Source organism: Mycteria americana, unplaced genomic scaffold (genome assembly GCF_035582795.1).
Source record: "Mycteria americana isolate JAX WOST 10 ecotype Jacksonville Zoo and Gardens unplaced genomic scaffold, USCA_MyAme_1.0 Scaffold_39, whole genome shotgun sequence".
NCBI lineage: Eukaryota > Metazoa > Chordata > Aves > Ciconiiformes > Ciconiidae > Mycteria > Mycteria americana.
Window position 1 is genome coordinate 499,742 of NW_027445626.1, and position 27,044 is coordinate 526,785.

Genomic DNA, 27,044 nt, shown 5'->3' on the forward strand with positions numbered 1-27,044 from the left:
GTAAAAGTGATACAACCACTCACCATCTACCGACCAATGCCCAGCCAGTCCCCGAGCAGTGACCGCTACCCCACGGACAGCTCCCCCCCAGTTTATATACTGGCCATGACGTTATATGGTATGGAATAGCCCTTTGGTCAGTTTGGATCAACTATCCTGGCTGTGCCCCTCCCAGTTTCTCGTGCACCTGGCAGAGCATGGGAAGCTGAAAAGTCCTTGACCAGTGTAAACATCACTTAGCAACAGCCAAAACATCAGCGTGTTATCAATAATACCCTCATACTAAAATCGAAAACACAGCCCTACACCAGCTACTAGAAAGAAAGTTGACTCTATCCCAGCCGAAACCAGGACATCCAGCTATACCACCTGACCTAACCTCACCTCAGCCAGTCCATTTGACACACTGCAAGATCGAGTTACCCTTGGGATCATGCATTGTCACGATATAGCGCAAGCATTGGAACACTACAAAACAGAAGGAACTTAAGTCTCTCCACTCTGGTTATGCATGGAACCGAAGTATACTCAAGAGATGAATGGAGTTGGAATGACTCTCTTTGGCTGGCTAGACTTCAAGCCATTCCAGGGCAGACAATACAGATCAGCTGCCAAGTAACTAATGGGTCCACTCACCACAGGCCGACTGAAATTAAAACAGTCTATACTGACTCTTCCAGACCAAAAAACTACAAGGCTGAATGTTACAAAATGACCAAACCAAATTCAGATTGCTGGTACAATCTTACCTTTACCAAACCCATAATTGTATACTGTCTTTGGGGGTAAAGAGGCACAGAATTTCTATTTGAATTTGGGATTGATACAGCAACATCTGTGCCAGTTGCAAAGGATAAGGAACCTCTGCCCCCACAAATGTCTGAAAATGTACTGACTCAGACTCCCATTAGGCTAACTCCTTTCACCTTCAACACAGGCCCTTACATAATTAAAAATACAGGTCAGCAACAAGTGCTGTTTAATCCATCATACTCCCTCAAACGGGTGGAATTAGCAATGCAGACTAATATCTCTGCAATTAAACCTACCTCTTCACCATTCCTGAGCACATCTTACACAGGATGGTCAGCATGGTTGCATAAACGGACTCTCATCTCTCCAAAACAACCAAAGAGAGATGTGACTGGTGTCTTAGGAACAGGACTGGGAGTCTTAAACAGCATAGATGCTGAAGTACTTGCTAAGAAATTAGCCACAGTAACCAATGACTTGAGTGCCCTGAAACACCCTTTACAATCTTCTCTTTCAGCTTTGGGAGCTAACCAATGGCTCTTATCGGATATATTGCCTCAGTGGGGAGAGGTAAATGAGAAGGACCACCAGTTGATTGTGGATGCACTTGGTGTGACCCAAACCAATGTTTCTTTCGCTCTTAGTTGTATCCAAGCTCAACTGTGGATGCAATCTGTAGTAGCTGCAATTAAAGGTAATTTGGGATAATGCAACTGAATTTGAGAAAGAATTCCAGTCCTGGTGGTATCCCGTTGATTTCACCTATGACCCTACTGACGGCAAAGCCACAGCTTTTGTCTTAACAATACGCAATGCTTCGGTGTACACCATATACCCAATCATTGCGTTGGGGTTGAATCACAACGGAGCCATACTCTATCCATCAGAACACAGAGTATGGGCCCAACACAATGGGAACAAATGGCAAACTATTGACGTGAATGCGTGCCTTGTACGGGAACAACAAGGATTTATTTGCGAGATTAACACCCTCAAAGCCCAAGACATTTGCCTTGACACTGAACAAAATGTTTGTCATTTTGAAATACAACCAGATGAAGCCCCTGAAACTGGACTTGTATATATTGGGAAAGGACGCATTTGCATGAGAACCTTTTGTGATTTTGTATTCGTAGATAACATTACTGTAGATATAAGTAATCACTCAAATATTTGTGTTTGTAATTTTACCAAAATTATGGGATGTGACTTCAACTATTAGGGTCCTGTCACAACTCACCAACTGCTGCAGGCTAACTATACACTGTATCAAGACTTATTACCTGCCCCTATTGGAATGAACCTGACATTGGTGAGAAAACTACTACAACACGATTGTCTCGTCCCACTCGGTGGGTTGCAAGAGGGGTGAATCTTTTCGATTCCCCGACTGTTTGAGTACCGACAAAAGCCGATCTCTGCTCGGCAGAGCCGCGTGGTCGGCAGAGTCACGACAATGACCCAGAGGAACAGGCTGGCCAGCAACTTTATTAACTGGCGAATTCCACAAACGGACAAACTTAACGACCTGACAAGTTTAACGAACGAACAAAGGCGATTTGGCAAAGGAGCTATTTTCCAGGCTTCCCGATCCCAAACTTGCATATATATATTGGAAAAGCAGAGGAAAAGAGAAGAGAAGCAAGAAAAGGAAAGAAGAGAGGAGAAAAGAGAAAGAAAAAGTATCACCACCCTTGGATCCCGCGATGACGATGACAGACGTGGCAATCCTCCAGTGGTGGGCGTGTGCGCGCTTCCCTGGGGGGGGCCAAGCCTTTTATTGGCTAATCCCTCCTCCAGGTATGCCCCTTCAGGACTTACATGGTTTTTGTTCTAGAAAGTTCTCAATCTTCTGCGCAGGCGCTGGGGGAGGGGGGTGGTCATGAGGGGTCTTTGGGGCTGTTGCAAGCCCCTTCCTCAGATAAACTCTGTGTGACCGCTGGCCATACATGGTCAGGTTTGGCAGAACCTGGAACCGCGCATCCTCCAACGCGCTCTCCACGTCCCGCTCTTGCTCTCCCCCACCCCGTGCTCACCGACCTGCCGTCGCCATGCAAATAGCACCTCAAGTCGCCACAATGTTTGAGACATTAACTCCTTCAGTCTCTCACAACGATGACCTGAATCAACTGCTGGAACGCATCCGGAATAATGGACATAAGACATTAGTCACCGTCCACCATGATGTGGAAGAGATATATTGCATCTTAGAAGGAGTGAAGCACGATGGAGGACTCTATTGGTGGGACACTTTGCTAGGATGGTCGCCAACCACAACTGGAATTCTCAATAAGATGCTTCATCCAGTTGTTGTTCTGCTAGTGCTCACTGTGTTATGCTTCATTCTAACCATCGGGCTGTATGTTAGACTTTGGACTATGGCGAAGCATTTGTCTCATCAAATATCCCCACAAGATGTATATGTACTCAATAATCCTCACCATGGGAACGTATATGACACACCCGAGGCATTCCAAATATTGTGAAGCTTGAGCGACTACAGTCACGGGGTGGATTATGTGGGATAATTGCTGGAGGGGACTTAGAAATTAAACTTATATTCACACTTTTAGGTAAGGTACAGCACTGAAGAAGCTTCCCGGGTGGAATGCGGCTGACACGCAAGGAATCCATTCCATGAAAGTTCCCTAGGCCTGTAACCTTAGACGTTGGTGGTGCCAGGGGAACTTGGTGTACTGACTCTAAGAAGGTACTGTTCGGAGGGTGGAGCGGTGTGGAGGTGCCGCAGCCAGGCTCTGCAATTACATGGGAACTCAAAGGTATTGTGTGCGATCAGTAAGCTTCACATTTGCTACCCTGGGCCAACAGTCTGTCATGTTTCTGACAAAATGCTGTCCTTTGATGAACTTTGCTCATTATAACGTCATTATAATACCAAAACACACCTCCACCCCAAAAGCTACCCACCTCCAAGGTGCAACCACCCCTCACTGAGCTTGCGCTTTGAATTTTTCAAAGCCTATACCTTTAAAAGCGAAGCGAGAAAACTTTACACCAATCCTAAACAAAGGTATGACTAGAGTCACTCAAGCTCCACCTGAAAGGTGAAAGCTAGTATAAAATGGCTTAAGAGAAAGAGAAAGACACCATCATGTACTACTCTGACCTCTGGGATCAGTCGACGGGCTGAGCCTCTCTTCCCCCCATTGGGACACCTTTGGGTAAGATTCGAACACTTGGTTATACCAAGTGCCTCCCTGGGAAACTTAGAAATCTCTGTACAGTTGCTTTATTATCTTTTAACACGTTTGTATCCATCAGTGTTACTCATACTCTTGGTATTTGCACGTGCTTTGCAGACAGTGAATTTATCACCGGTAATCCAAAGAATCTGTGTATCTGTTGCTCTAATAAACTGCATTCTTCATTAATCTAGCCGTCATAGTTCATGCAACACGACTAGACTGGGGGTGCAGCAAGTTTAAATTAACGCTGTTGCCTTAACTCTGATGACTGGCTGCATATACAGTCCTTAGAAAATAAAGCGTTGACGGACTCTGAGACTAAGGCTGGACTTAGCTGCACCTTGACTCCTCTCTGAGAAGGAGTTTAGAAAGCAAGGGGGTCCTGTCTGAACCTCCTGACTCAACGGGAGGGTTCCCCCCGCCCAGCCACTCCTCAGACCCCTACGCGACAGTAGGTCTTGATGCAACACTTTCCCTCATCCACTGAGCGGGTCGTCTTGTCATAGAAGGAGATCAGGTTAGTCAAGAAGGACCTGCCTTTCATAAACCCATGCTGACTGGGCCTGATCACCTGCTAACCTACAGTCAACTGGCACCTTCCCGCTTAGCCAGGACTGCTGAGAAAGGATTGAAAGTGGCTTGGTGAGCACTTCCACAATCTCCCTCAGTACCCTTGTGTAGATCACACCCAGCCCCATAGATTTGTGTGTGTCTCAGTGGTGTAGCAGGTCACTAACAATTTCCCCTTGGATTATGGGGGCAACAGTGGGAGATTTGTCTGCCTATTCCCTCCATGGTCTCTTCAGTGATGGCTCTCAATGGGGACCACTAACACCTTCAGAAGCTTGGAGGTTTGCTGCTGACTTTTACTTCTCTAGAGGCCAGTTCGTTCCACTTTTAGCATCTGCAGTTCAGGAACTTGGCACCACAGGGCTCATTAACATACAAAATGCCCTAAGAAGCCAACTCTCTGGGCATAATTTTCTTAATTCCCCAGTTCTTATGTGGTTAATTAGAGAGATTTCAGAAGTTAAAATATTTCAATAGTCAAAAACAATAAAAAAGGATTTCATTTTCTTCCCCTTTTCTTCATTTGTCTGCTTACGCGTTAAGGGCTATCAGCAATCTCCAAATCACATTGAAACCGAACATATTCCAGACTGAATATGTAGAGAAGGCAAGGCCCTGTGTAGCAGAAACTCTATGGGCAACCTTTGTCCCTCCCTCCAACCCCACATGTCTCTCATCAGGCACCTGGGATTTACAGCACCTTTGTTCACATCTGAGCTTTCTCCACTACAGTCTGTAGCTGCATGTTTCAGCCCATTGGCACCAGTTTCCACCTGCTTTGCTTGGGGAACGAGCTGCACCCAGACACAGAAGGATGTTTCTTCATTGCCAAAAGACAAAACCAAAGGAAGGCATGGTGCAATAATAAAATAAAATGCGCTCCTCTGCTGTCTATGAAGTGCACATTACTTCCCCTGAAGTCCACTCTCCACAGTGCATAGCCTTAGACCTATAGAAAACACATTTTTCTGTCAAGCACATATCCCAAGAACCCCTAAAGCACTCCCTGCTTCCGACTCTGTGTGTCCATATTCAGTCTTGGCTCACAGCAAGTCCCATGCTGAAGTCACAAGTTGCCTCAATTCACAGAGGGAAGCAAAGAGAAAAAGTGAATAAAATACTCTTGACTAGCCAAATCTGCATTAATCCCACCATATCTGGGATACAGGAGCACGTCCTTTGTAGCCTCTGCAGTATCCAGACCTACTCATTCCTCTCCCCCAGCACTGGACAGCTTGGGTGCAATTGTCCAGGCTTCCTTTTCTACTCAAGGCAGAGCAATCACTTGTCTCCACTGAGATGCTTTGGCCTACCCTGCTTCCCCTGCCCCCAACCTTTATCTCCTGTAACCCTGCTCCAGTGATAACTAGCACTGGTGGTCATAATGGATGCATCTGCGCATGATGGCTGCATCCGACTCAAAGTGAATTCAGGAGACAGATAACAACACAATAGCCGAGGGCTACTGTGCAATGCACCCACTGCAGAAACTAGAATCTGTGGTCGGTACGTAAATATGACTATGAGTAAATCATCTTACCCCATCAATAGTGTTTGTATGAGAACCCTTTGTGATTTTATATTCCTAGATAACATTAGTGTAGATACAAGGATTCACTCACATATTTGTGTTTGTAACTTTTCAAAAATGATGGGATGTGACTTCAGTTATTCAGCTCCTGTTACGTCTTATCAACTGTTATGATCTAATTATACATTGAGTCAAGATTTATTGCCTACCCGCATCGGAATGCATCTTACATTGGTGAAGAAAATACTACAACATGATGACCTGTGTCAACTGCTAGAATGCATGTGAAACAATGGCCACAAACCTCTGATCACCGCTCATCATGACACAGAAGAGATACGCCATGTCTTGGAAAGAGTGAAGAAGGATGGGGAACACCATTGGTGGGAAACTCTTCTTGGATGGTCACCAACAGCAACGGGAGTTTTTAATCTCATGCTTCACCCCATTGTGATTTTACTAACTAACACTGATGTGTCTACAGGATAAAACAAATAACCCAACTCCAACCACCCAAAACATACAAGCTAATACATAGCAAATAGCAATACTTCACTATCTAGTTACTCTGGGTCTGAAAGTCATAAATTATCAATATACTATTTATGGCACAGCGGCAAGAGGTGACTGTACCACCACGCTGTAGAGAATAAGATGAATTGACTATAGGCACGGGGTGCAGTGTGACAGTGTATTACCTCCCTGGCCCCCCAAGGTGACCTGTATCTACCGTAACCCTGCTCAAATGATAACCACCAGTGGCAGTCGTAATAGATGCATCTGCTCACGATGGCTGCATCTGGCTCAAAGTGGATTCGGGAAACGGGTAACAACACAATAGCCAGGGGTTATTGCGCAATGCGCCCACTAACCACAGTAAAGAAACTAACATCTGTGGTTGGTATGCAAATATGACTATGAGTCAATCATCTTACCCCCATAAATAGTGAGCAGCCCAAGAGCCCTTGGAGCTCTCCTGCATGGCAGCGGGCTGCACACCAGGATCTCCCCTTGAGTAGGGATGCCTCTTAAGGTTAGTCCTCGACACTGAGAGATTCCTTGCTGCAACAGATACTCAGTAAGTGACGAATAGCATGCTAAATATTGAAATCTTAGATAAGTGATAGAAAGGATTGACTGTGCATATATAATTCTTTAGACATGGATCATTGACCAAGTCTGACACTAAGACTGGAACTAGCCGCACCTAGACTCCTCTCTGAGAAGGAGTTTAGGAAGCAAGGGGGTCCTTTCTGAACCTCAGGACTCAACAGCAGGGTCTCCCTGACAGTTTCATCCGGGCCTCTATGCACTGTTTTATATCAATCAAGTACATTTCTGCTTCTCTCTTACAAGTGAAATGCATCTCTCCATGCACGACAGCATCATACTCCTCTGGACCAAAAAAATGGAATCTCAGGTGTCATGGCATACCAATACTTGCGTTCAGGGATCTGGTCAAAACACCCATCTCCAATTCTGTTGAGTTTGCTCAAGTCACCCTTGAGTTGATTCCCATCCACCGCTGGTTGTCCTCCTCCACAGGAAGAGAACACAGGGACCATCCCCTCAACACGGGGGGCATCCCCCATACGCATCCTGCCTGCCAGTCTCTCCAGCGGAGCCTGTGTTCCTCCATTGCAGAACCCCATATGAGCAAGCTGTCCCACCACATCTCATTTAATCCCAAACCGTCACAATTGTGTGACAAGCCATGGGGCTCCAGCTCCTCCTGCCTGTGATCCACCTCCTCCTGCCTATGTACATTTGGACCGCAGCAGCTCAGCTCTGGCACCAGGGTGGAGTGCAGACTTCTAACAGGCAAACCTGAGCAGTGACCCTGACCAGAAGACCATTGTCCATTGAGCTGTGCGGGACTGCACGTACAGCCCGGCCTTCACGCCTGTGCTGTGCAGAACAGAGCCCTTGGCTGCAGGACAACTTCAGGAACTCATTGTCTCACAGGAGCCTGCAGGCAGCTCCCACTCAGTACTGGCCCTTACGCCTCCTGCGTGGCCTTGCCTGTAGCTAACAAGGCAGCAAGAAGTTCTCATGAGAACATCAGTTCTGTTAGACTGTAGAGATGATGAGAAGAGTTCTTTTTTGGTAAGAAATTCCTACAGCAGCTTGAATGATCCAAACAGGGGAATGTCTTCTATGGGTGGGGTCCGCATGGCATGCTGTGGGTGGGTCAGAGGCCTGTTCAATGCTACACCACCTGGGGTCCCACCATCTAAAAGGGACCTGAGATTATCTGCATGATTCTCTCTTTATAGTGTTAGTGCTGATGAACAGCATTTTAAATGATACCTCACAGAGTCTGAGTGCCTTTCTTACTCCAATTATAATGAACCAGTGGTGATAAACATTCTCTCAGCACCCTTGGATGCAGCCCCTCCAGTGCCATGCAGTGGTAAGGGTGGAGTTTGCTCAAGTAACCCCTGGCTTGATCCCCATCCACTGCTGGTTGTTCTCCTCCAGAGTTCTGCCTCAAAGCAGAAAGGCCTGGGAGACCTCGCTGGTGGGAACTGAGGCAAAGAGGACGTAGAGTAGCTCACATCTATCTACACCTACTCTTACTAAATGTAGCAGTGGTCTCACAGTATTTCTGACTCTTCTTTAGCTGTTCCTGAGGTAGCAACAGCTCATCTTAATGCCCTTGAATGCCCTTTTGAGTTTCAACTAAGTTTTGATAGGAAGCATGTCTGTGCTTGGATTATGCTGTCCTTGAAGACAAGATGCATGCAGGCACACTGTTAAAATCATTGGTCTGTTCCTTGATGGAATCCTCAAGGGAGTGAGTAAAGACCCCGGTGTGGGGTGCTTTGTGTTCAGGCAATGCATGCAGCTGTTGTGCCAGAGAAGGGACAGACCTTGCTTCTCTGATGGCATCTGATGACCGATGCCTCTGACTGATGGCAACAGTCCCTGGCACACAGGCATCAATCACACTCCCTGCAATGCTGTCAGGGGTGTCTGTCACGCACCCGCCCTGAGTGGGAATTGCTTTCCTGCAGGTCCTGTGCTGTCCCTGCCAGCCCTGGCATCTCAGGTAGCTCTGTGGGCCTGGATTGGAACATTAAAGTGAGTAGATACCCTGAATTCTGTAAGGCAATGTGGGGATGAACATGAGGCAACTGCCAATCCAGTGAGTGGAGACCTAGTAAATCCAACAGATGGAGAAGAAGGAAGAGTGAGACTGGGCTCTCATGTGGCATATGACTTCATTTCATCATATGGATATAGGCCACCCTAAACATAATGAGTGGGGACAGGTTCAGTTGCCCTTAATTTGGGCATCAGCTGTCATTTCAGTTGGCCACAGGAAACTCCCAAGAGCCTCCAAGAAGATGCCCCCAGGTGGTGTCCTGTCTCTACATCTGCCTGCACATATCTTTAATCTTTCTCTATTACCTGCACATATCTTCGACCACCTCTGGCCCCTCAAATGTCACCAGACATTTGCATCTGAACAGCTCACTCCTGGCCTCCATCACCATTAATTTCCATGGGATCTGAGAGAAGGAGCTCACATGCAGGTGTCTATTGAATGACCACCTGAAGAGAGGCAAGAGGCATCCCACCTCCTGTGGGTTGGTGGTGTGCATGGGAGGGAGCCGAGTCCCCTTCCACCCCAGGACTACAAACCAAGGAGAGGATGCCTTGACTGACTCAGCTGAATCCCTTCCCTCAGCAGGGCATAAAGAGATCCCTGCCTGTGTCTGTCTGGCTGTCCTGTCTAATGATGGGCCAAGAAAAGTTGATATTTCGACCCAACTCTGTCTCTGAGCAGAGAAATGCCACTGCTGGAACCAAGTGTCTCTCCCCAGCTGAGAGAGGGAACATCAGTGATTCCTTCAGCTTGTTCCACAGGAGGTTCACCTGGAGCCCCAGCCACAAATCAAGGGAGCCCGGAGGTGGCCGAGAAATTGCTACCTTGGGCTGGTCCTCTGCTGCTGAGCTGGGCTGGGCTCCTGGGACAGAGGGAGCTCATGGCAAGTGGGCAGAGCTGCAGAGAGACAGCTCTGCCCAGGAGCAGCAGCTCTGCAAAGCACAGCAGGGCTGAGGGCACAGCCTGCAGGCACCGAGGGGACAGGAGCAGGGCAGAGAGAGCTTAAAGGCAGTCTGGGCTGTGAGGAAAGTTGAGAGCTCGCTGGGGGAGAAATCTTCACAGCCTTCTACCTGGTAAGTACCTGCATGAAAGGCAATGTATCTGCAGTTTGTGGAAGGATCTCCAAAAGCTGGCACATCCCACAGTCAGGAGGACTTCCACAGTTCCTCTAGCGTAGAGGAGGACATGCTGCAGAGCAGGGCTTCCCTGCTGCACCATCAGAGGGACAGGGCATCTCAGCTGCCTTCTCCCAGGGACAGCTGCAGGGCTGTGAATGTGTGTGTGTGCAGCCAAGGGTGCCCAGGGCTGTCCTTCAGAGTCCCTGTGCCCCAGAGGGCTGTGTGCCCAGGCAGGGACTCTGCCGCCTGCCAGAGTCAGCACTCAGCCTGCCCGGGGAGCTCCCCATAGCACTGCAGAAAGAAGCTGTGGGTGGAAGGAACAACTTCTGGCAGGGCAGGGTCTGTCTGCTGCGTCACTCAGGGCTGCTCACAGCTCCAGATCACCACTAGGAAACTTCCAAGGGGATGTTTCAAGAGGAAGGTCAAGGCAGAGTTTACTAGAAAGAGATTTCCTGAGTCTGTGTTTTCAGTTTCCTACTTGGAGGGCAGGGAACAGGAGCAGGGCTGGGGGTGGGGGAGGGAAAGAGAAATAGAAAAGGACCTGTCAAGCTTGGACAAGTCATTGAGACTGCTGAGCTGTAACTTTGCGGGCTCAGCAGGTCTGCTAATAGCCTCCTAAAGTGCATTCAGGCACTCCTCTGCCTATGGACAGCACCAGCATCACGTTTGCTGGACCCATCAGGGCTGTTCTCACCCGCCCTTTTGAACCTCCAAACAGGAACACGTGCCCAGGCAGTGCCCTGCAAGCAGACAGGTTCTGTAGGGCCAAGGTGAGTGCACAGAGGTTGGGATGGGGTCTGTGAGTGCTGACAGGGAAAAGACATGGCCCAGGGAATCACTTCCTAGGAGGAAAATCTCCAGGCAGCAGGGTTACGATCAGGGAAGGAGAGGAAACTTAAACCAGATTTGTTGTAGAAGGAGAATTCAGAAAACTCTGTAACATCCTCTCCATCACAGACCCCTTCCTCTGAGCAAGCCCCCTTGCCTCCTCTCCCACCCAGCAAAGCCTCTGCCCTCAGGGCAGTGGGGTCCAAGGCATGAACCACCTCCTCTGCAGCCACAGCTCCAGCAGAGCCGTGCTGCAGCTCTCCAGCCACATGCCCACTTCCCTCTGCAGAGCACAGGGGCTGACACCAACTGCCTGGCAATGTTGGTGTCTGGGAGGTGGCGTGCACAGCTGGGTAAGGGCAACGCTGTCCTGAGTGCCCGGCTGCCTCTCTCCTCGCCTCTCTCAGCCAGACCCTCACTGTATTTTTCCTTGTTTCTCCACTTGTCTGTGTTATTGCTGTTGTTATCCTGTTCTTGCTGTCAGGCTCTCTGGGGATGGGCGTTTCAGCTGCAGAGTCACACACTGATCTTGTGGGTCCTTTTGTGCAGGTGTGTCCATGGGAACAAGTGTCCCAGCTTTCCTCTCATCTGTGAGGCTGTGGGCAATGCAGCCTGTGGGGCTGGGGAATGAGCTGGTTTTCCCTTAGTGTCATAAGACCATGAAATTCTTACGTATCTCCTTTTGGTATCTTTCCATGCTGTGAGCTGCCCTCCAGAATGCAAATCTGTTCCATAGCATCTTTGTGTAGCATCTGAAAGCCCCATCTATAAGCACAGTGCTGCTATGACCAAGGAAATGCTGTTGGGTTGGTCAAATGAGCCGTGTGTGTCCTTGGCTAAAGTGGGTTGCTGAGATGTTGAGAAAGGGTGAGACATTTAGCAGTCTGCAGTGGATCCCTCTGCTCTCAGCAGTGTCTGCTGGCTTTTCACGCAAACAGAGCAGTGTGATCGCCCTCAGTCTCAGAAAGGTGCAAGCCCAAGGCATCTCGGTCTGAAGGACAGACCAGGTCCCCTCACTCTGCTCTAATCCAATGGCAATCCTCTTGCCTTGCAGGATTCACTCAGTTCTCCCTGAGGGCAACAGAAATACTAGGACATCCCAGTACAATCCTCAAATCAGATGGGGGGAATAATATAAAAATTTCCTCCAAATTTAAAAAAAAACCAAACAACACAACAAATTTCAGTCTGCTTTCTGCAATCTTCATTCCTTAGCACTGGGATTCAGATGCTGCAAGCCCTTCTGTTATGGGTGGATTCATCTGACAAAATTGAACACCAGGACTGGCCGCTGCTTCCACCATTCCCATGAACTCACTGCTGCAGAGCAGGGCTGACACCTCAGCAGCCAGTGGCCGGAGGCCCAGCTCCTCACACCACATTCAACCAGCACCAAACCAGAGCTTCAGCCATGGAGCTGAACGAAGGTGTCCTAGGAAAGGGAAATGTGGGGGTGAGGTGTGTAGCAAGAGCAAAGTCTGCAGGAAATGGCTTTGGTTTTGCTCAGAAAAGTCTCCCCTAACTTGTCAATGACTTTTCCTCTTTGCACGGGTCCCCATGCCTGGAGGCAGCAAACGTCCAATAGCAGCTCTATCACCGAGTTCCTCCTCCTGGCATTCATGGACACACGGGAGCTGCAGCTCTTGCACTTCTGGCTCTTCCTGGGCATCTACCTGGCTGCCCTCCTGGGCAATGGACTCATCATCACCGCTGTAGTCTGCAACCACCACCTCCACAGCCCCATGTACTTCTTCCTTCTCAACCTCTCCCTCCTCGACCTGGCCTCCATTTCCACCACTGTCCCCAAAGCCATGGCCAATTCCCTGTGGGACAGCAAGGCCATCTCCTACCTGGGATGTGCTGCCCAGGTCTTTCTGTTTGTCTTTTTCATTTCAGCAGAGTTTTCTCTCCTCACCATCATGTCCTATGACCGCTATATGGCCATCTGCAAACCCCTGCACTACGGGACCATTCTGGGCAGCAGAGCTTGTGTCCACATGGCAGCAGCTGCCTGGGCCAGTGGTTTCCTCTATGCTGTGCTGCACACTGCCAATACATTTTCAATACCTCTCTGCCAAGTCAATGCCCTGGACCAGTTCTTCTGTGAAATCCCCCAGATCCTCAAGCTCTCCTGCTCAGATGCTTACCTCTGGGAAGTGTGGGTTATTGTGGTTAGGATATTTGTGGATTTTGTGTGTTTTGTTTTCATTGTGCTGTCCTATGTGCAGATCTTCAGGGCAGATCCCCTCTGAGCAGGGACGACACAAAGCCTTTTCCATGTGCCTCCCTCACCTGGCCGTGGTCTCCTTGTTTATTAGCACTGTCATGGTTGCCTATCTGAAGCCCCCCTCCATCTCCTACCCATTGCTGGATATGGTGGTGGCAGTTCTGTACTCAGTAGTGCCTCCAGCTTTGAACCCCCTTATCTACAGCATGAGGAACCAGGAGCTTAAAGACACATTGAAGAAGCTGATTCAATCAGCTCTTTCTCAGCAGCAATAGCCTGCTCACGTCTCTTCAGAAGTGATTTCAAATTCATCTTGGGAACCTCCTGTGCTTTGGGCATTTTATCTGTGATGACCATGTTTGTCCATGTCTGCATCCACTCCACTTCCCCAGAGGCATGAACCCAGCCTGTCTGACCCAGAGGCCTGTTCACGTGTGTCTGGCACAATGGTACAGCTGGCCTCCCGTGTCGCAGCTCTGTAATAAAAGGAGATTTCCTCAGTGGTGGTGTCTGGAGGTTGGGCTCTTCTTCCAAAGCTGAGCTCAGGCTGAAGAAATTGCCCCCACAATGCCGTGCTGCTTTGCTTGGGTTCTCCCCATGAGATGAGCGGAGGAGGGCATGCGACAATGTGTTAGAGAATGGGCCTGGGCTGAGCCTTCACCTGTGGGTGCCCAGCTCCCCCGGAGATGGTGAATGATCAACAGGGATCTGCCTGGGACTCTCACCCCATGGCTTTCAAGCACCACAGCCCACTTGCTCTGCAGAGCAGTACCAACAGCTTGGGGCCCTGTGGAGAGCATGGGGAGGAGGTAGGACGGGCAGGTCAGGCCAGCGTGGAGAAACTTCCATGGTGAAAGGCTCCCATGGTGGGGGCGGGGACATCTCTGGAGAAAATCAAAGAAGCAACTCTGTGCTTCCAGGCAGGAATAAATGACAAAGAGAAATCTATTTCTGAATGCACCAGCTCGGGCACACTTCTGTATTGCTTGGGCAGCCGGAGCAGCCTGGTGATGCCCTGGGCCAGGAGTCTTTTCCAGGGACAGCGACTGTCACAGAGGGGTTTGCTGGCAGTGGACAATAAGGCTGTCTTGGAGACAGGAGCAGACACTGGCCTCCATCTCCTCATGCCATGGCTGGCCCTCAGCCCTGGGACTGAGACACCTCTCTGCCTCTCTGGCAGGAGCTACTGTGAGCTGCAGAGGGGCTGGGGCTGTGGGGTTGAGTGTGCAGAGCTTTGCAGTACCCATCAGTGGGCACTGCCATGGGGTCAGCCCAGAATGGGCTGCTTTTCTGGGCTGGACAGGAAAGAGATAGATGGGTAGGGGACGGAAAGTGCTGGGGACCACTAGATAGGGATGGGGTGGGCTGGAAAGTAATCGGGAGAGGAACACACTGAAGTTAGCTGAGCTGCCTGACCATGCAGGGTGAGGACTCACACCAGGGGATTGGTGGTGCAGAGTCAGGGCTTGTGGAAGGCAGCGGAGACTTGCAGACACAGGAGAGAGGAGGCTGGTCTGTGCCTTTGGTGGCATGGACAGCTGGGGAAGGTGCCCCAGGGCATTTCTAACTCCCCAGCCTTTCTCACTGGCCATTTCCAGCACTGGCAGCACACCCCAAGTTTATGGGTGAATTTTCCTGTTTGGCCATTTCCATCGTCCTGCTGGGCTCAGTGCTTGAATCACTTGCCTTGAAGCAAAGGACCTCCAAGATGGTCAGGGACTGGAGCACCGTTCCCATGAGAAGAGGCTGACGGAGCTGAGCTAGTCCAGCCCAGAGAAAGGAAGGCAGAGAGGGACCTCATTGCAGCCTGCCAGTACCTACAAGGACTTTATGGAGACCAGAGAGACAAGCTCTTCACCATAGTGCATGGGTGGAAGATGAAAGAGAGGAGGTTCAGCCTGGAGATAAGGAAAGCCTCTTTCACCATGAGCTGAGCCAAGCGTTGGAGCAGGTCACCCAGCAATGCTGTGTAGACTCTGTCCTTGAAGGTTGTCAAACTCTGACTGGATCAAGCCTTGAACAACCTGGTCTGAGCCTTTTTTATGGCAGGTTGGACTGCAGAACTCCCGAGGTGCCTTCCAGCTTGAGTTGATCATATGACCTCAGGCCCTTTGTCTGATAACAACAGAGCAGATGGTTATGGGGCATGAATCTTCCTGTGCTGCATGTGACCACTTCAAACACCACCTAAATGAGTGAAGTGAGGTCAATACTGCAGTGTGACTGTCTCTGTGCAGAGTCTGAGGGGTATCCTTGACAGTCCTGGGCAGGGAGGGTTTTGGGGGCACAGGGCTCTGTGCAAGACACAAAATGATCTTTTGTTTTAATGCTGCCAGGCTGTAAATATTAGACATGATTGGTAAGTGTCAGTAACAGTAAAACAAAGAATTAAAGACAAAGATGCAAAGCAAAGAAAATGATTAAAAATCCTTTTCAGCTTTTAAAATTCTTTGTTGTTTTCTTTTCTTTTAACATACTATTCTTTGGGGGGAATTTGTGTCCTTGTTCTTTTTTTTTTTTTTTTTTGAAAAAGGAAGGTTTTTTCCAGAACTGACATTGGATGTAGGACACCAATGTCTTCAACTACAGGGATGTAGACACCTCCTGCCAGTATGGACACCCTGGAAACCCCCTGCCCAGCCTCTACCTGTAGCTCGCGAGGGACTCCGCTCTTCGACACGTCCTGTCTGATAGCTGCCAGCCCCAGGCAAACACCTCAGGTACACGGAGGCCTCTAAAAGTGGCCCTGGATGTTTTATGGTCAGACAAACAAGGTCTGCCAGGAAAGGTGAACAAATTTGCAAAGTTTGAAAAAATAGCACATTTTCATGAGCTGAAACAATTGAGTACTTTTCATATAACGGCAGTGTTTTCACACCATGCCAGAATGGGAATTTGCAGGAAGTGCATTAATCATAGGAGAAAAAAGATTGGTCTCCTGTACTTGCATTACAGCTAGTCTATCAATTACATTACGCCGCATATTTAATCTCCCTCATCTTTCAGGCGTTCCTACCTCTGCTGATTAAATGACCATGTCTAAGAGCATCTTTTCAGCAGATGTATTGGGACATTTGCCCTTCTCATTGCTGCCCAGGTTTCCCTTTCCCCTTGCTTTTTGTTCATTGAGATACCTCCCAGTTATCTGGTTGCTGCTTTGAGCTTTTAACTCCCTAAATGAGGGAGTCAAAATCTTACGCCCCTTTCAGAAGTCAAAATAACTCTTTCATCAGCTGCTTAATTGCATTTCTGTCCTTTTCTATCTCTCTGTGTAAATCAGTTTTTGGATGGGAATCGTTGTTGGCCATCTCCACCACAGGATGTCCTACACTGTGCCACTCCTGTGCCTGTTTGCCTACAGGCTGTAGACACACTGTCCACTTCCCCACCCTGCTCTCATCCTCACGGGTCCCTACCTGTACCGATGTCTCTCTCTGAAACACAAAGCCATGGGCTGACCACAGACAAACACCACCACCCCCAGTGACCGGTTGCACCACAGCACTACCCTTCAAGTGACATTTCCTTTTTCCTCATGCCCAGGCTCAGACTCCAAAGCTTTTCCTTCCTCATGCTGTTTCCTCTACAAAGGAAATCTTCATCCTCTCTGAAAACACCCTTCAAGCGGCTGCAGGCCATGACAACATTGTCCTTGGCCTCTACATCAGGAAGCCAAAGCAGCCCAGGTCCCTCAGCCTCTCCACACAAGTCATGGGATTCAGCCCCTTCACCCCATCTTGGCAGATGTCCTCTGCACCTTCTCCAGGTCCTCCCCACTCCTGCAGAACATGGAGCCCCACCCCAGCACAGATTAGTTCAGATGTGGCCACACCCCTGCTGAGTCAAGGGAGGAGCTAACTCCCCTTGTCTGGGTGGCCACACTCCTCCTAATTCAGCCCCATATGCAGCTGGCCTGATTCGTGGTCAACATGCTGCACTGGCTTCCTATAGCATCCATTCCTATAGCAACCATGCCTTCTCCTCAGGCTCACTCCTCAGCTGGTCAGCTCCAAGATTGCCTTGATACATGGAGTTATTCTGCTCCTGATGCAGGACTGGCCACTTCTCCTTGTAAAACTTGGTGAGGTTTCTGTTGGCCACCCTGTCCTGTGGTGCCTCTAACAAGATGACAGCATGAGGAACTGCAGGACAAGACAGATAATAAAAGGAGGCCCTAGTCTACCGGACTTGCAGACCAAAGAATTCGCAATACAGCCATCCCAGAAACACCAAGAGAGGGCACCAGGCAAGCAAAGCCAGGGCCAGTGGGCAAAGGGAAAACAGAGGTGGGCTTCTTGTGTGGGAGGGCTGGAGGATGACCAAAGGGAAGAACCTGGGATCGGGGAAACATGGAAGAAGGAAGTTGGAGGTGAAGCAAAGGGTTCAGCCAGGGCTGTTTGTGGGCACCTGTCAAGTAGCCCTCAATCTCATTTCTCCAGCAGGAAAATCAGCATGGCTGGGCACACCTCTGATGTGCCTCGACAGGAATGCACACAGTGTGGGCAATTCCTGAGCTATAATCTCACTTAGATACCCAAGATACAGCCAGATAGCTCACATCACTGGAGGGTGGCCATGGATGGAAGCAGGCTCTTTAGGAAGAATGGGGCAGGTCAGTGAGGAGGGGAATTTCCCTGCATTTGAGTGAGCAGAAGGAAAGCATGCAGCTCTGCCTAGTGCCACGTGATGAGCCAGATGAGTGCAGACGGATCAGGATTAGTGGTCGGACCGATGTGGATAACATTGTAGTTGGTGTTTGTTATGGACCAACCATATTAAGAAGAAGCAGCGGATGAGGCCTTCTTAAGCCTTTGACACGGTCTCCCACAGCATTCTCCTGGAGAAACTGGCTGCTCATGGCTTGGACAGGTGTACTCTTCACTGGGTAAAGAACTGGCTGGACGGCCGGGCCCAAAGAGTGGTGGTGAATGGAGTTTACTCCGGTTGGCGGCCGGTCACAAGAGGTGTTCCCCAGGGCTCGGTGTTGGGGCCAGTTCTGTTTAACATCTTTATCAATGATCTGGACGAAGGGATCGAGTGTACTTTCAGTAAGTTTGCAGACGACACCAAGTTGTGTGGGAGTGTTGATCTGCTGGAGGGTAGGCAGGCTCTGCAGAGGGACCTGGACAGGCTGGATCGATGGGCCGAGGTCAATTGTATGAGGTTTAACAAGGCCAAGTGCAAGGTCCTGCACTTGGGCCACAGCAACCCCATGCAACGCTACAGGCTTGGGGAAGAGTGGCTGGAAAGCTGCCTGGTGGAAAAGGACCTGGGGGTGTTGGTTGACAGCCGCCTGAATATGAGCCAGCAGGGTGCCCAGGCGGCCAAGAAAGCCAATGGCATCCTGGCTTGTATCAAAAATAGCGTGGCCAGCAGGAGTAGGGAAGTGATTGTGCCCCTGTACTCGGCACTGGTGAGGCCGCACCTCGAATACTGTGTTCAGTTTTGGGCCCCCCACTACAAGAGGGATATTGAGGTACTGGAGCGCGTACAGAGAAGGGCAACGAAGCTGGTGAAGGGTCTGGAGCAGAAGTCTTATGAGGAGCGGCTGAGGGAGCTGGGACTGTTTAGCCTGGAGAAAAGGAGGCTGAGGGGAGACCTCATCGCTCTCTACAACTACCTGAAAGGAGGTTGTAGAGAGGTGGGGGTCGGTCTCTTCTCCCAGGTAACAAGTGATAGGACAAGAGGAAATGGCCTCAAGTTGCGCCAGGGGAGGTTTAGACTGGATATTAGGAAATTTTTCTTCACCGAGAGGGTTATCAAGCATTGGAACAGACTGCCCAGGGAAGTGGTTGAGTCGCCATCCCTGGAGGTATTTAAAGGACGTTTGGATGAGGTACTTAGAGACATGGTGTAGTGGTGGTTTTTGGCAGTGTTTGGTTTATGGTTGGACTCGATGATCTTAAAGGTCTTTTCCAACCTATATGATTCTGTGATTCTGTGATTCTGTTGGACTCGATGACCTTAAAGGTCTTTTCCAACCTATATGATTCTGTGATTCTGTGATTCTGTGATTCTGTGAGATCCAGCCTAGTTGCTGGGGAGGAAGAGAGAGCAAGAGAGAAGGCCTTGATGCTGTGAAAGCACTCCTCCGCAAATAGCTACAACACTGGTGTATTATAAACACTGCGTTGGTCACAAATCCCAAACATGGCACCATACGGGCTGCTATGCAGAAAATTAACTCCATCCCAGCCAAAACCAGCACAATGTACCTGGAAATATTTCCCAGGATTAGCTGCTCTATCACCTTCCCAGGGCTTGAGGAGAGGCTGACTCGTCTCTTGTTCCCCCGGTCCTCCGTCTTGCCCTTCTTGAAAATAGCAGTGACATTTGATTTCTTCCACTCTTCGGGCACATCCCCATCTCAATGCTCGGTAAAAGATTCTTGGGAGTGTCCTCGCAATGACATCTGCCAGCTCCCTCAGCACTCATGGGTGCATCCCATCAGGGTCCGTGGGCTTCTGTATGTCCAGTTTGTGTAAGAATTCCCTGACCTGATCCTCTTCCAGGACGGCTATGTCTGCCTGGCTCCAGACTTGCCCCCCTCATTTCTGGCACCTGGTATTCCTGAAGGCTGGTCTTGCTAGTAAAAGAGGAGGTGAAGAAGGCATTCAGTACCTCAGCCTCTTCCAAAAGAAGGAAGAGGCAACAGGAGGCACCAGGAGTAAGAAGGAGAAGGAGGAGGCAAGAGGAGGACAAGGATGCAACAGAAGCAACAGGATTAAAAAGAGGAGGAGGCAAGAGGAGGTACAAGGAGGAGGAGGAGGCAACAGGAGGCCACAAGCAAAGGAGGAGGAGGAGGACTCAAAAGGAAGAGGATGCAATGGGACGCAAATGGAGAATGAGGCAGTAAGAGGCAAGTGCAGGCAAAAGGAGGCAAGAGGAGGTAAAAGGAGATGGACATAACAGGACATGAAGGACACAAGAGGAAGAAACAGGAGGAATACGCAACAGGAGACCAATGGAGTGAAGAGGAGGAGGTGGAAGCAAAAGGAGGCAAGAGGCGGGCACTTGAGGCAAGAGGAGGAGGAGGAAAAAGAGAAGGTACCCAGATGCAACAGGAGGAGGAAAAGGAAACAGAAGGCAACAGGAGGAAGAGGAGGTGTCAAGAGGACAAAAGAGGAGGGAAAAGCAGGAGGAGAAGGAGATGGAGAGAAGAGGAGAAGACAAGAGGAGGAGGAGGAGGAAGAGGCAAGAGGAGGCACCAGGAGCAGGAGAAGAGAAGGCAACAAATGGAAACAGGAGGCAAGAGGAGGAAGAGGAGGCAACAGAAGGCAAAAGGAGCGGGAGGAAGCAATAGGAAGAGGAGAAGGAAGGGAAGGAGGAGGCAAGAGGTGGTAACAGGAGGACACAGGAGGAGGAGGCAACAAAAGGGGGAGACAAGAAGAGGCAACAGAAGGGGCCAAGAAGAGGAGGAAAAGAAGGAGGAAGCAACAGGAGGCAAAAGGAGGAGGAAGACAAAGAAGGTAACAGGCAGAGGAGGAAGAAGAGGAGGAGGAGGAGGAGAATTAGGAAAGGTCAAAGCAGGTGGCAAGAGGAGACAACAGGATGAGGAGGAGAATGTGGAGGAGAAGGAGGAGGAGGAGAGGAGGAGGCAACAATGAGCAACAGGAGGTAAGAGCAAGAGGAGGAAAAGGGAGAGAAGAGGAGGAAAAGGGAGGAAAAAAGGGCACGGAGAGAGAGGGTTACCGCAGCCACGCCCCAGCCTCTGAGCAGGAATGAGGGAGCTCCTGACAAGGGCTCAGCTCTGAATCAGCGTGGGCGGGGACAAGAGTGGTGGCGGCAATTCCCCTCCCGTACCAGAGCAGCCCCCAGGGAGCGCGAGTGACCAGAAGCACAGCGAACAGGATGGGCAAACAGGGCATGGCGCATCAGAAGGGTGCGGCGCGTCAGTTTGCGCGTCAGTTCGCGCAGGCAGTCCGTGTGGGGAAGGCGAAGTCACCCTAGCATCTCAAGAGGAACTGTAAATGTGAGTTCATTTGGTAGTCGCCATCCTTCCTGAAGAAACTCAGCTATGGTGTTCACTTGTTAGAAAGGGATGCCCTCTGTGCTCACCAGAGTGGATGTGGCTACCCAGACGGAGCTCCCACAAAAACATGCAGCTGTCCAGGTCTCAGGCTGCAGGGAGTGCCTGGGCCTCTCACTGTTCACGCATGGTAGCCGTGAGGACAGCTGTGTGAGGTACGACCAGGTGGATGATTTGCTCTGCATGGTGGCATGGATCTACGGGAGGAGGTAGAGAGGTTAAGAAGCTTCAGGGAGGCTGAGAAAGAGACAGACTGGTGGTGCCACGCTCTGCCCCCCCGAGACAGGAACAGGAGCGGCAGCAGCCACCAGTAAGAATCCGTAATCAAGGGGATCCTGTATCCCCCCCCCCACCAGGCTGAAGGCAGCAGCTCAAAGGACAAAAGTGAATGGAGGCAAGTCCACGCTCGTGGCGGCAGGCGAAAGCCCTCCTTGCCCACCTCGCCTCCCCAGGTGCCTCTGCACAACAGGTATGAGGCCCTGGAGGTGGAAGGCCAGTCCATGGAGGATGGGGGTGACAGTCCATCTACACCAGAGGCGTCGCCCAGGTCAGAAGAACGTACCTCTCGTATTAACACCACCTCCACAAGGAAGAGAAGACGGGTTATAGTTGTGGGCGACTCCCTTCTGAGGGGAAGCGAGGGCCCGATATGCCGGACGGACCCTCCTCTTAGGGAAGTCTGCTGCCTCCGGGGGCCCGGGTGAAGGATGTCACGAGGATACTCCCTAGCCTGGTACGTCCCTCGGACTATTACCCTCTCCTGCTCTTCCATGTGGGGGGCGATGAAGCTGCAACACGAAGTCCTAGGGCAATCAAAACAGACTTCAGGGTCTTGGGACGGCTAGTAAGGGACTCCGGAGCACAGGTTATTTTGTCCTCTCTCCTTCCAGTTGTGGGCATTGACACTAGAAGGAACAGAGATACCCAATCTATTAACTCATGGCTCCGTGGCTGGTGTCATCACCATGGTTTTGGTTTTTTGGACAACGGGATGGCCTACACAGCACCAGGTCTAACGAGTGATGAGCAGGGGCAGACGATCTCTTCCCTCACACTTTTGGCGAGGCTTCTCTTTATAGGACACTGCTGGTTGCCTTTGTTACCAGGTCGCACTGGATTGTGTAGATCACTGCTGGATCGTGTTGTGCCCTCTGTTCCCCAGCTCCACCAGGGCCTTTTACGCAGAGCTACTCCCTGGCCAGGCAGTCCCCAGCCCCTGCCACTGCAAGCCATTAGTCTATCCCAGGTGCTGGATCTGGCCTCTGCCCTTGTTCTAGTTCATGAAGTTCCTGACAGGACAGTCCTCCTGCCTGTCCGGTTTCTCCTGAATGACATCCCTAAGGCACAGGAATGGTCCTTCCAATGTAGTGTCATTGACAAATGTGGTGAGAGTTTCCTCCTCTGGGTCATGGACACACATGTGAAACTGCACAGGGCCCAGGAGAGTCCCTTGTGCTGCCCCACAATGCCCCAGGATGTGCCAGTGGCCTTCAGGTAGGCTATGACCCCTTCACCACTGCTCTCTCAGCCTCATCGTCCAACTGGTGTTTTACCCAGCTGATTTTACCCATGCCACAAGCCTTGCTTAAGCTGAGGTGAACAACATCCACTGCTCTCCCCTCATGCACAAAGGCAGTTTCTTCGTCATGAAGGCAAGCAAGTTGACGAGGCATGATTTACCCTTTGAAAGTCCATGCTGACTGCCTGTGGACACATTCTTCTCTTTCAGGGTCCTAGAAATGTCACCCAAGAGGACTCCAACTGCTGGCACACTCCTCCCCAAGGTAAGCTTGTACAGCCTGTGGCTCCCTGGGGTGCACTTTTGGCCTCTTTCAAATATGGGTGCAACATAGGCTTGTCCTCACTCACAAGAGACCTCTCCCAATCCCATGACCTTTCCAAAGGCACATTCCACAGAAATATCAATCTTCCCCTCTAACTTCCTTACCACTATTCTGCCTGTTATGCGGTGTATTTCATTTCTCTCATCTTTCATATACTTTCCCCTGTCCTGACACAAAGACCATTTCTAAAGTCATCTTTTCAGATGCAGACTGCCTCGACAAAGGCCCTTGCCATGATTCTCCAGCTTTCTCCTTGCCTTACTCTTTCTTCATTCAGATACCTCTCACCTATGCTGCTGCTTTGAGCTTCAGGAACTAAAAGCTTGCCTGTCTTTCAGTAGCCTAATTGTCTCTCTTTAAGAGCCAACTCTTCAATTATGTTTATAGCTCCCTTTTTGTATCTATCGATCTACAACATTCCTCATAAGATTATCCCTTGTAGAAAGTCAGCCTCATGAGAGGCAGCTTGTACTGAGCCTATGGTTGAGGAGTGTGTTTTATTGTTCATGAAACTTGATTATGCTTTACTTTGCTTTGCTTGGAAAGAGTCAAATTCCTTCTGTGCCTGTGTGCAGCCGGTTCTCTAAGGAGATGAGGTGGGAGATGGTGCCATGGAGCTGTAACATTCAGCTCCCAGAGGTCAGTGAAGTCTGAGGTAAGGCAAAGTGAAGCAAGTCCCAGGTGGCCAATGACAGAAATGGTGAGGCTGGGGAGGTGAGGAGCAAGGCTGTCCATAGAGTGTCAGACCTCAAGGGACTGCTTTTCCTGCCTGTCCAGACTTCCTGAGGAGACACTCTGCATCAATATCAATGGGAGAATGCTGCTATCACCTCTTCTTTAAACTGAAATTAATAAAATACAACGTTTAAAAAAATATTTTTTATTAGGTGCACTTTGAAATCTTCCGCTTTAACTAGACTATGAAATGATTCCCGTTAGCTGTACAAGTGTCCTGGTTTTGGCTGGGATACAGTTAATTTTCTTCCTAGTAGCTGGTATAGTGCTGTGTTTTGGATTTTAATATGAGAATAATATTGATAACACGCTGATGTTTTGGCTGTTGCTAAGCGTTGTTTACACTGGTCAAGGACTTTTTCGGCTTCCTATGCTCTGCCAGGTGCCCAAGAAATGGGAGGGGGCACAGCCAGCCAGGAGAGTTGATCCAAACTGACCAAAGGGCTATTCCATACCATATGATGTCATGCCCAGTATATAAACTGGGGGGATTTGGCCGGGGGGTAGCAATCGCTGCTCGGGGACTGGCTGGGCATCAGTCGGCAGGTGGTGAGCGGTTGTATCTATTCCCCCCCCGCCTTTCCCTCCCTTGGGTTTTGTTCCTCTCTCTCTCTTGTTGTTTTCTTTCTCATTACAACTCATTATTATTATTACTATAATTTTGTTCCAATTATTAAACTGTTCTTATCTCAACTCACGAGTTTTCTTACTTTTGCTCTTCGAATTCTCTCCCCCATCCGGGGAGAGATCATCCCACTGGGGAGGAGTGAGCGAGCAGCTGCATGGTGCTTAGCTGCCGGCTGGGGCTAAACCACAACAGTCCTTTTTGGTGCCCAATGTGGGCCACGAAGTGTTTGAGATAATAACAGATTAAGCAGAGCGTATTAAGGAATTTAAATCTGTTAGTAGTTGTGGGATGTGATATTGATCCATCTGTTCCTAGCATTGGTTTACCTGATCTGCACCATGCTCATTTTTTTGCTGTACATGTTAAAGATCGGTGTTGGTTTTTGCAGTTTGCTGTGCTCTGCTTTAATTGGTGATGTTTTGCCTGTGAGATTTGTTATTAAAACTGTGACCTTGGGTTTATTTTGGTATCTAAGTGCTGTACTGGAACCATTATTGTATGTTGGGTATTACCTTATGGAGACAATTTGCAATTATACTTCTTCCTCTGACAGGTTTTTTATGGAGGAAATGCAGAATTGTACCTTCACTACGTTCTTCTACAATGCTTCCTCCTTCATTACAGTAACTTTTCAGTATTTTGAACAACCTTAGGTAGTTAAGATACTTGTATTGGTATTGCTTGGGAATATTGTTTCGATCTTGTCCAAGATTAGTAAGCAATTTAAGAATATCATCCAGAGATCTGCCCCAAGGCCAGATAGTTATGAGTGGCAGGGTTTGTGGGATAGCATGGGCAAATGCCTAAGTTATTGGGCACCTCCAGTGTTTTGGAACTTCACCCCTGAACAAGTGCAGAATCCTGAAAAATTAGTAGAATATTTGGAAAAAGTATGTCGTCACCCTGGCAATTCTAGGGAGACACAAATCACTGCAATGTGCTGGCGTCTGGCCCATGCCTACCGAGCCCTGTTTAACACTATTCAGAACCCTCAAGGATCTGGTGACAAAGTGACAGGCACTGTGGCTGCTCCAGTTACCCCTGCAACAGGCACTGCAGCTGTTCCAATTACCCCTGCGACAGGCACTGCGGTTGCTCTGATTACCCCTGCGACAGGCACTGCGGCTGCTCCAGCCCTCCCTGTGACAGGCACTGCAACTGCAGCTGCTCCGGACAGCTCTGTTATAAGCACTGCGGTCCAGACAGAGAACCAACCCGTGTCAGTATCAGTCGCCCCTATACATAAAAAGAAATCCTGGAAGCGAAAGTCAGCTCGTTTAGAAAGGGAAGATGAAGGAGCAGGGCCATCACAGAGAGAGGAAGAGGAAGATGAAGAACTCGTAAATGAGACGGAAACCACCCGATCCCTATCCCTGAGTGAGCTGCGAGATATGCGAAAAGATTTCAGCCGTCGTCCAGGGGAGCACATTGTCACCTGGCTGCTCCGATGCTGGAATAGCAGGGCCAATAGCCTGGAATTAGAGGGTAAGGAAGCCAAGCATCTGGGATCCCTTTCTAGGGAAGGGGGCATTGACAAAGCGATTGGAAAAGGGGAAACAGCCCACAGCCTCTGGAGGCGACTCCTGTCAGCTATAAAGGAAAGGTATCCCTTCAAGGAAGATGTTATATACCGCCCCGGGAAATGGACCACCATGGAGAGAGGTATCCAGTACCTGAGGGAATTAGCTGTGCTGGAAGTGATTTATGGTGATCTGGACAATGTGCGGTCACCCACAGATCCAGATGAGGTCCAGTGCACAAGACCTATGTGGCGGAAGTTGGTACGGAACGCACCACCGTCGTGTGCCAACTCATTGGCCATACTGACCTGGAGAGACGAAGATGGTCCAACAGTGAAAGAAGCTGCTAGTAACCTCCGGGGATGCGAAGAAAGTATCTCTTCCTCCCTTGTCTCAGCTGTGGAAAAACTGTCCCGGAAGGTCCAGCGACTCGAAGATATGTCCTACTCCCCACCTATACGGACCAGTGTCTCAGCTATTAGGAGTCAGCATTCCTCTGCTCAAGGGAGAGGATATAGAGGGTACACACCACGGGGCACCCTACGGTTTTACTTGCGTGACCACGGAGAGGACATGAGGAAGTGGGATGGAAAACCCACCTCAACCCTAGAAGCACGAGTACGTGAGTTGCAAGGAAAAACAATCACCAAAGAGGGGTTCTTCCAGGAAAATTGCTGCTCCGATTTCCAGTGGACAGTTCCCCAGACAGAGTAAAAGGGCTGATCTTAGTCTTGATTATAATGAAGAAACTCCTGACTCGTATATACAAGAAGTGGGTAATGAATATTGTGACCAGGATTAGGGGGGCCCTGCCTCCAGCCAGGTGGAGGAAAGGGACAACCGGGTTTACTGGACTGTATGGATTCGATGGCCTGGCACATCAGACCCACAGGAGTATAAAGCTCTTGTAGACACCGGTGCACAGTGTACCCTGATGCCATCA

General features: G+C 49.7%; 1 protein-coding gene and 1 pseudogene across 1 annotated transcript in view; one reads left to right on the forward strand and one right to left on the reverse strand.

Annotated features, from left to right (window-relative positions):
* LOC142403568 (scavenger receptor cysteine-rich domain-containing group B protein-like) overlaps positions 1-27,044 on the reverse strand; it is a 138,552-nt gene that overhangs the window by 37,278 nt on the left and 74,230 nt on the right. The window lies entirely within an intron of this gene.
* LOC142403550 (olfactory receptor 14A16-like) lies at positions 512-13,620 on the forward strand (annotated as a pseudogene).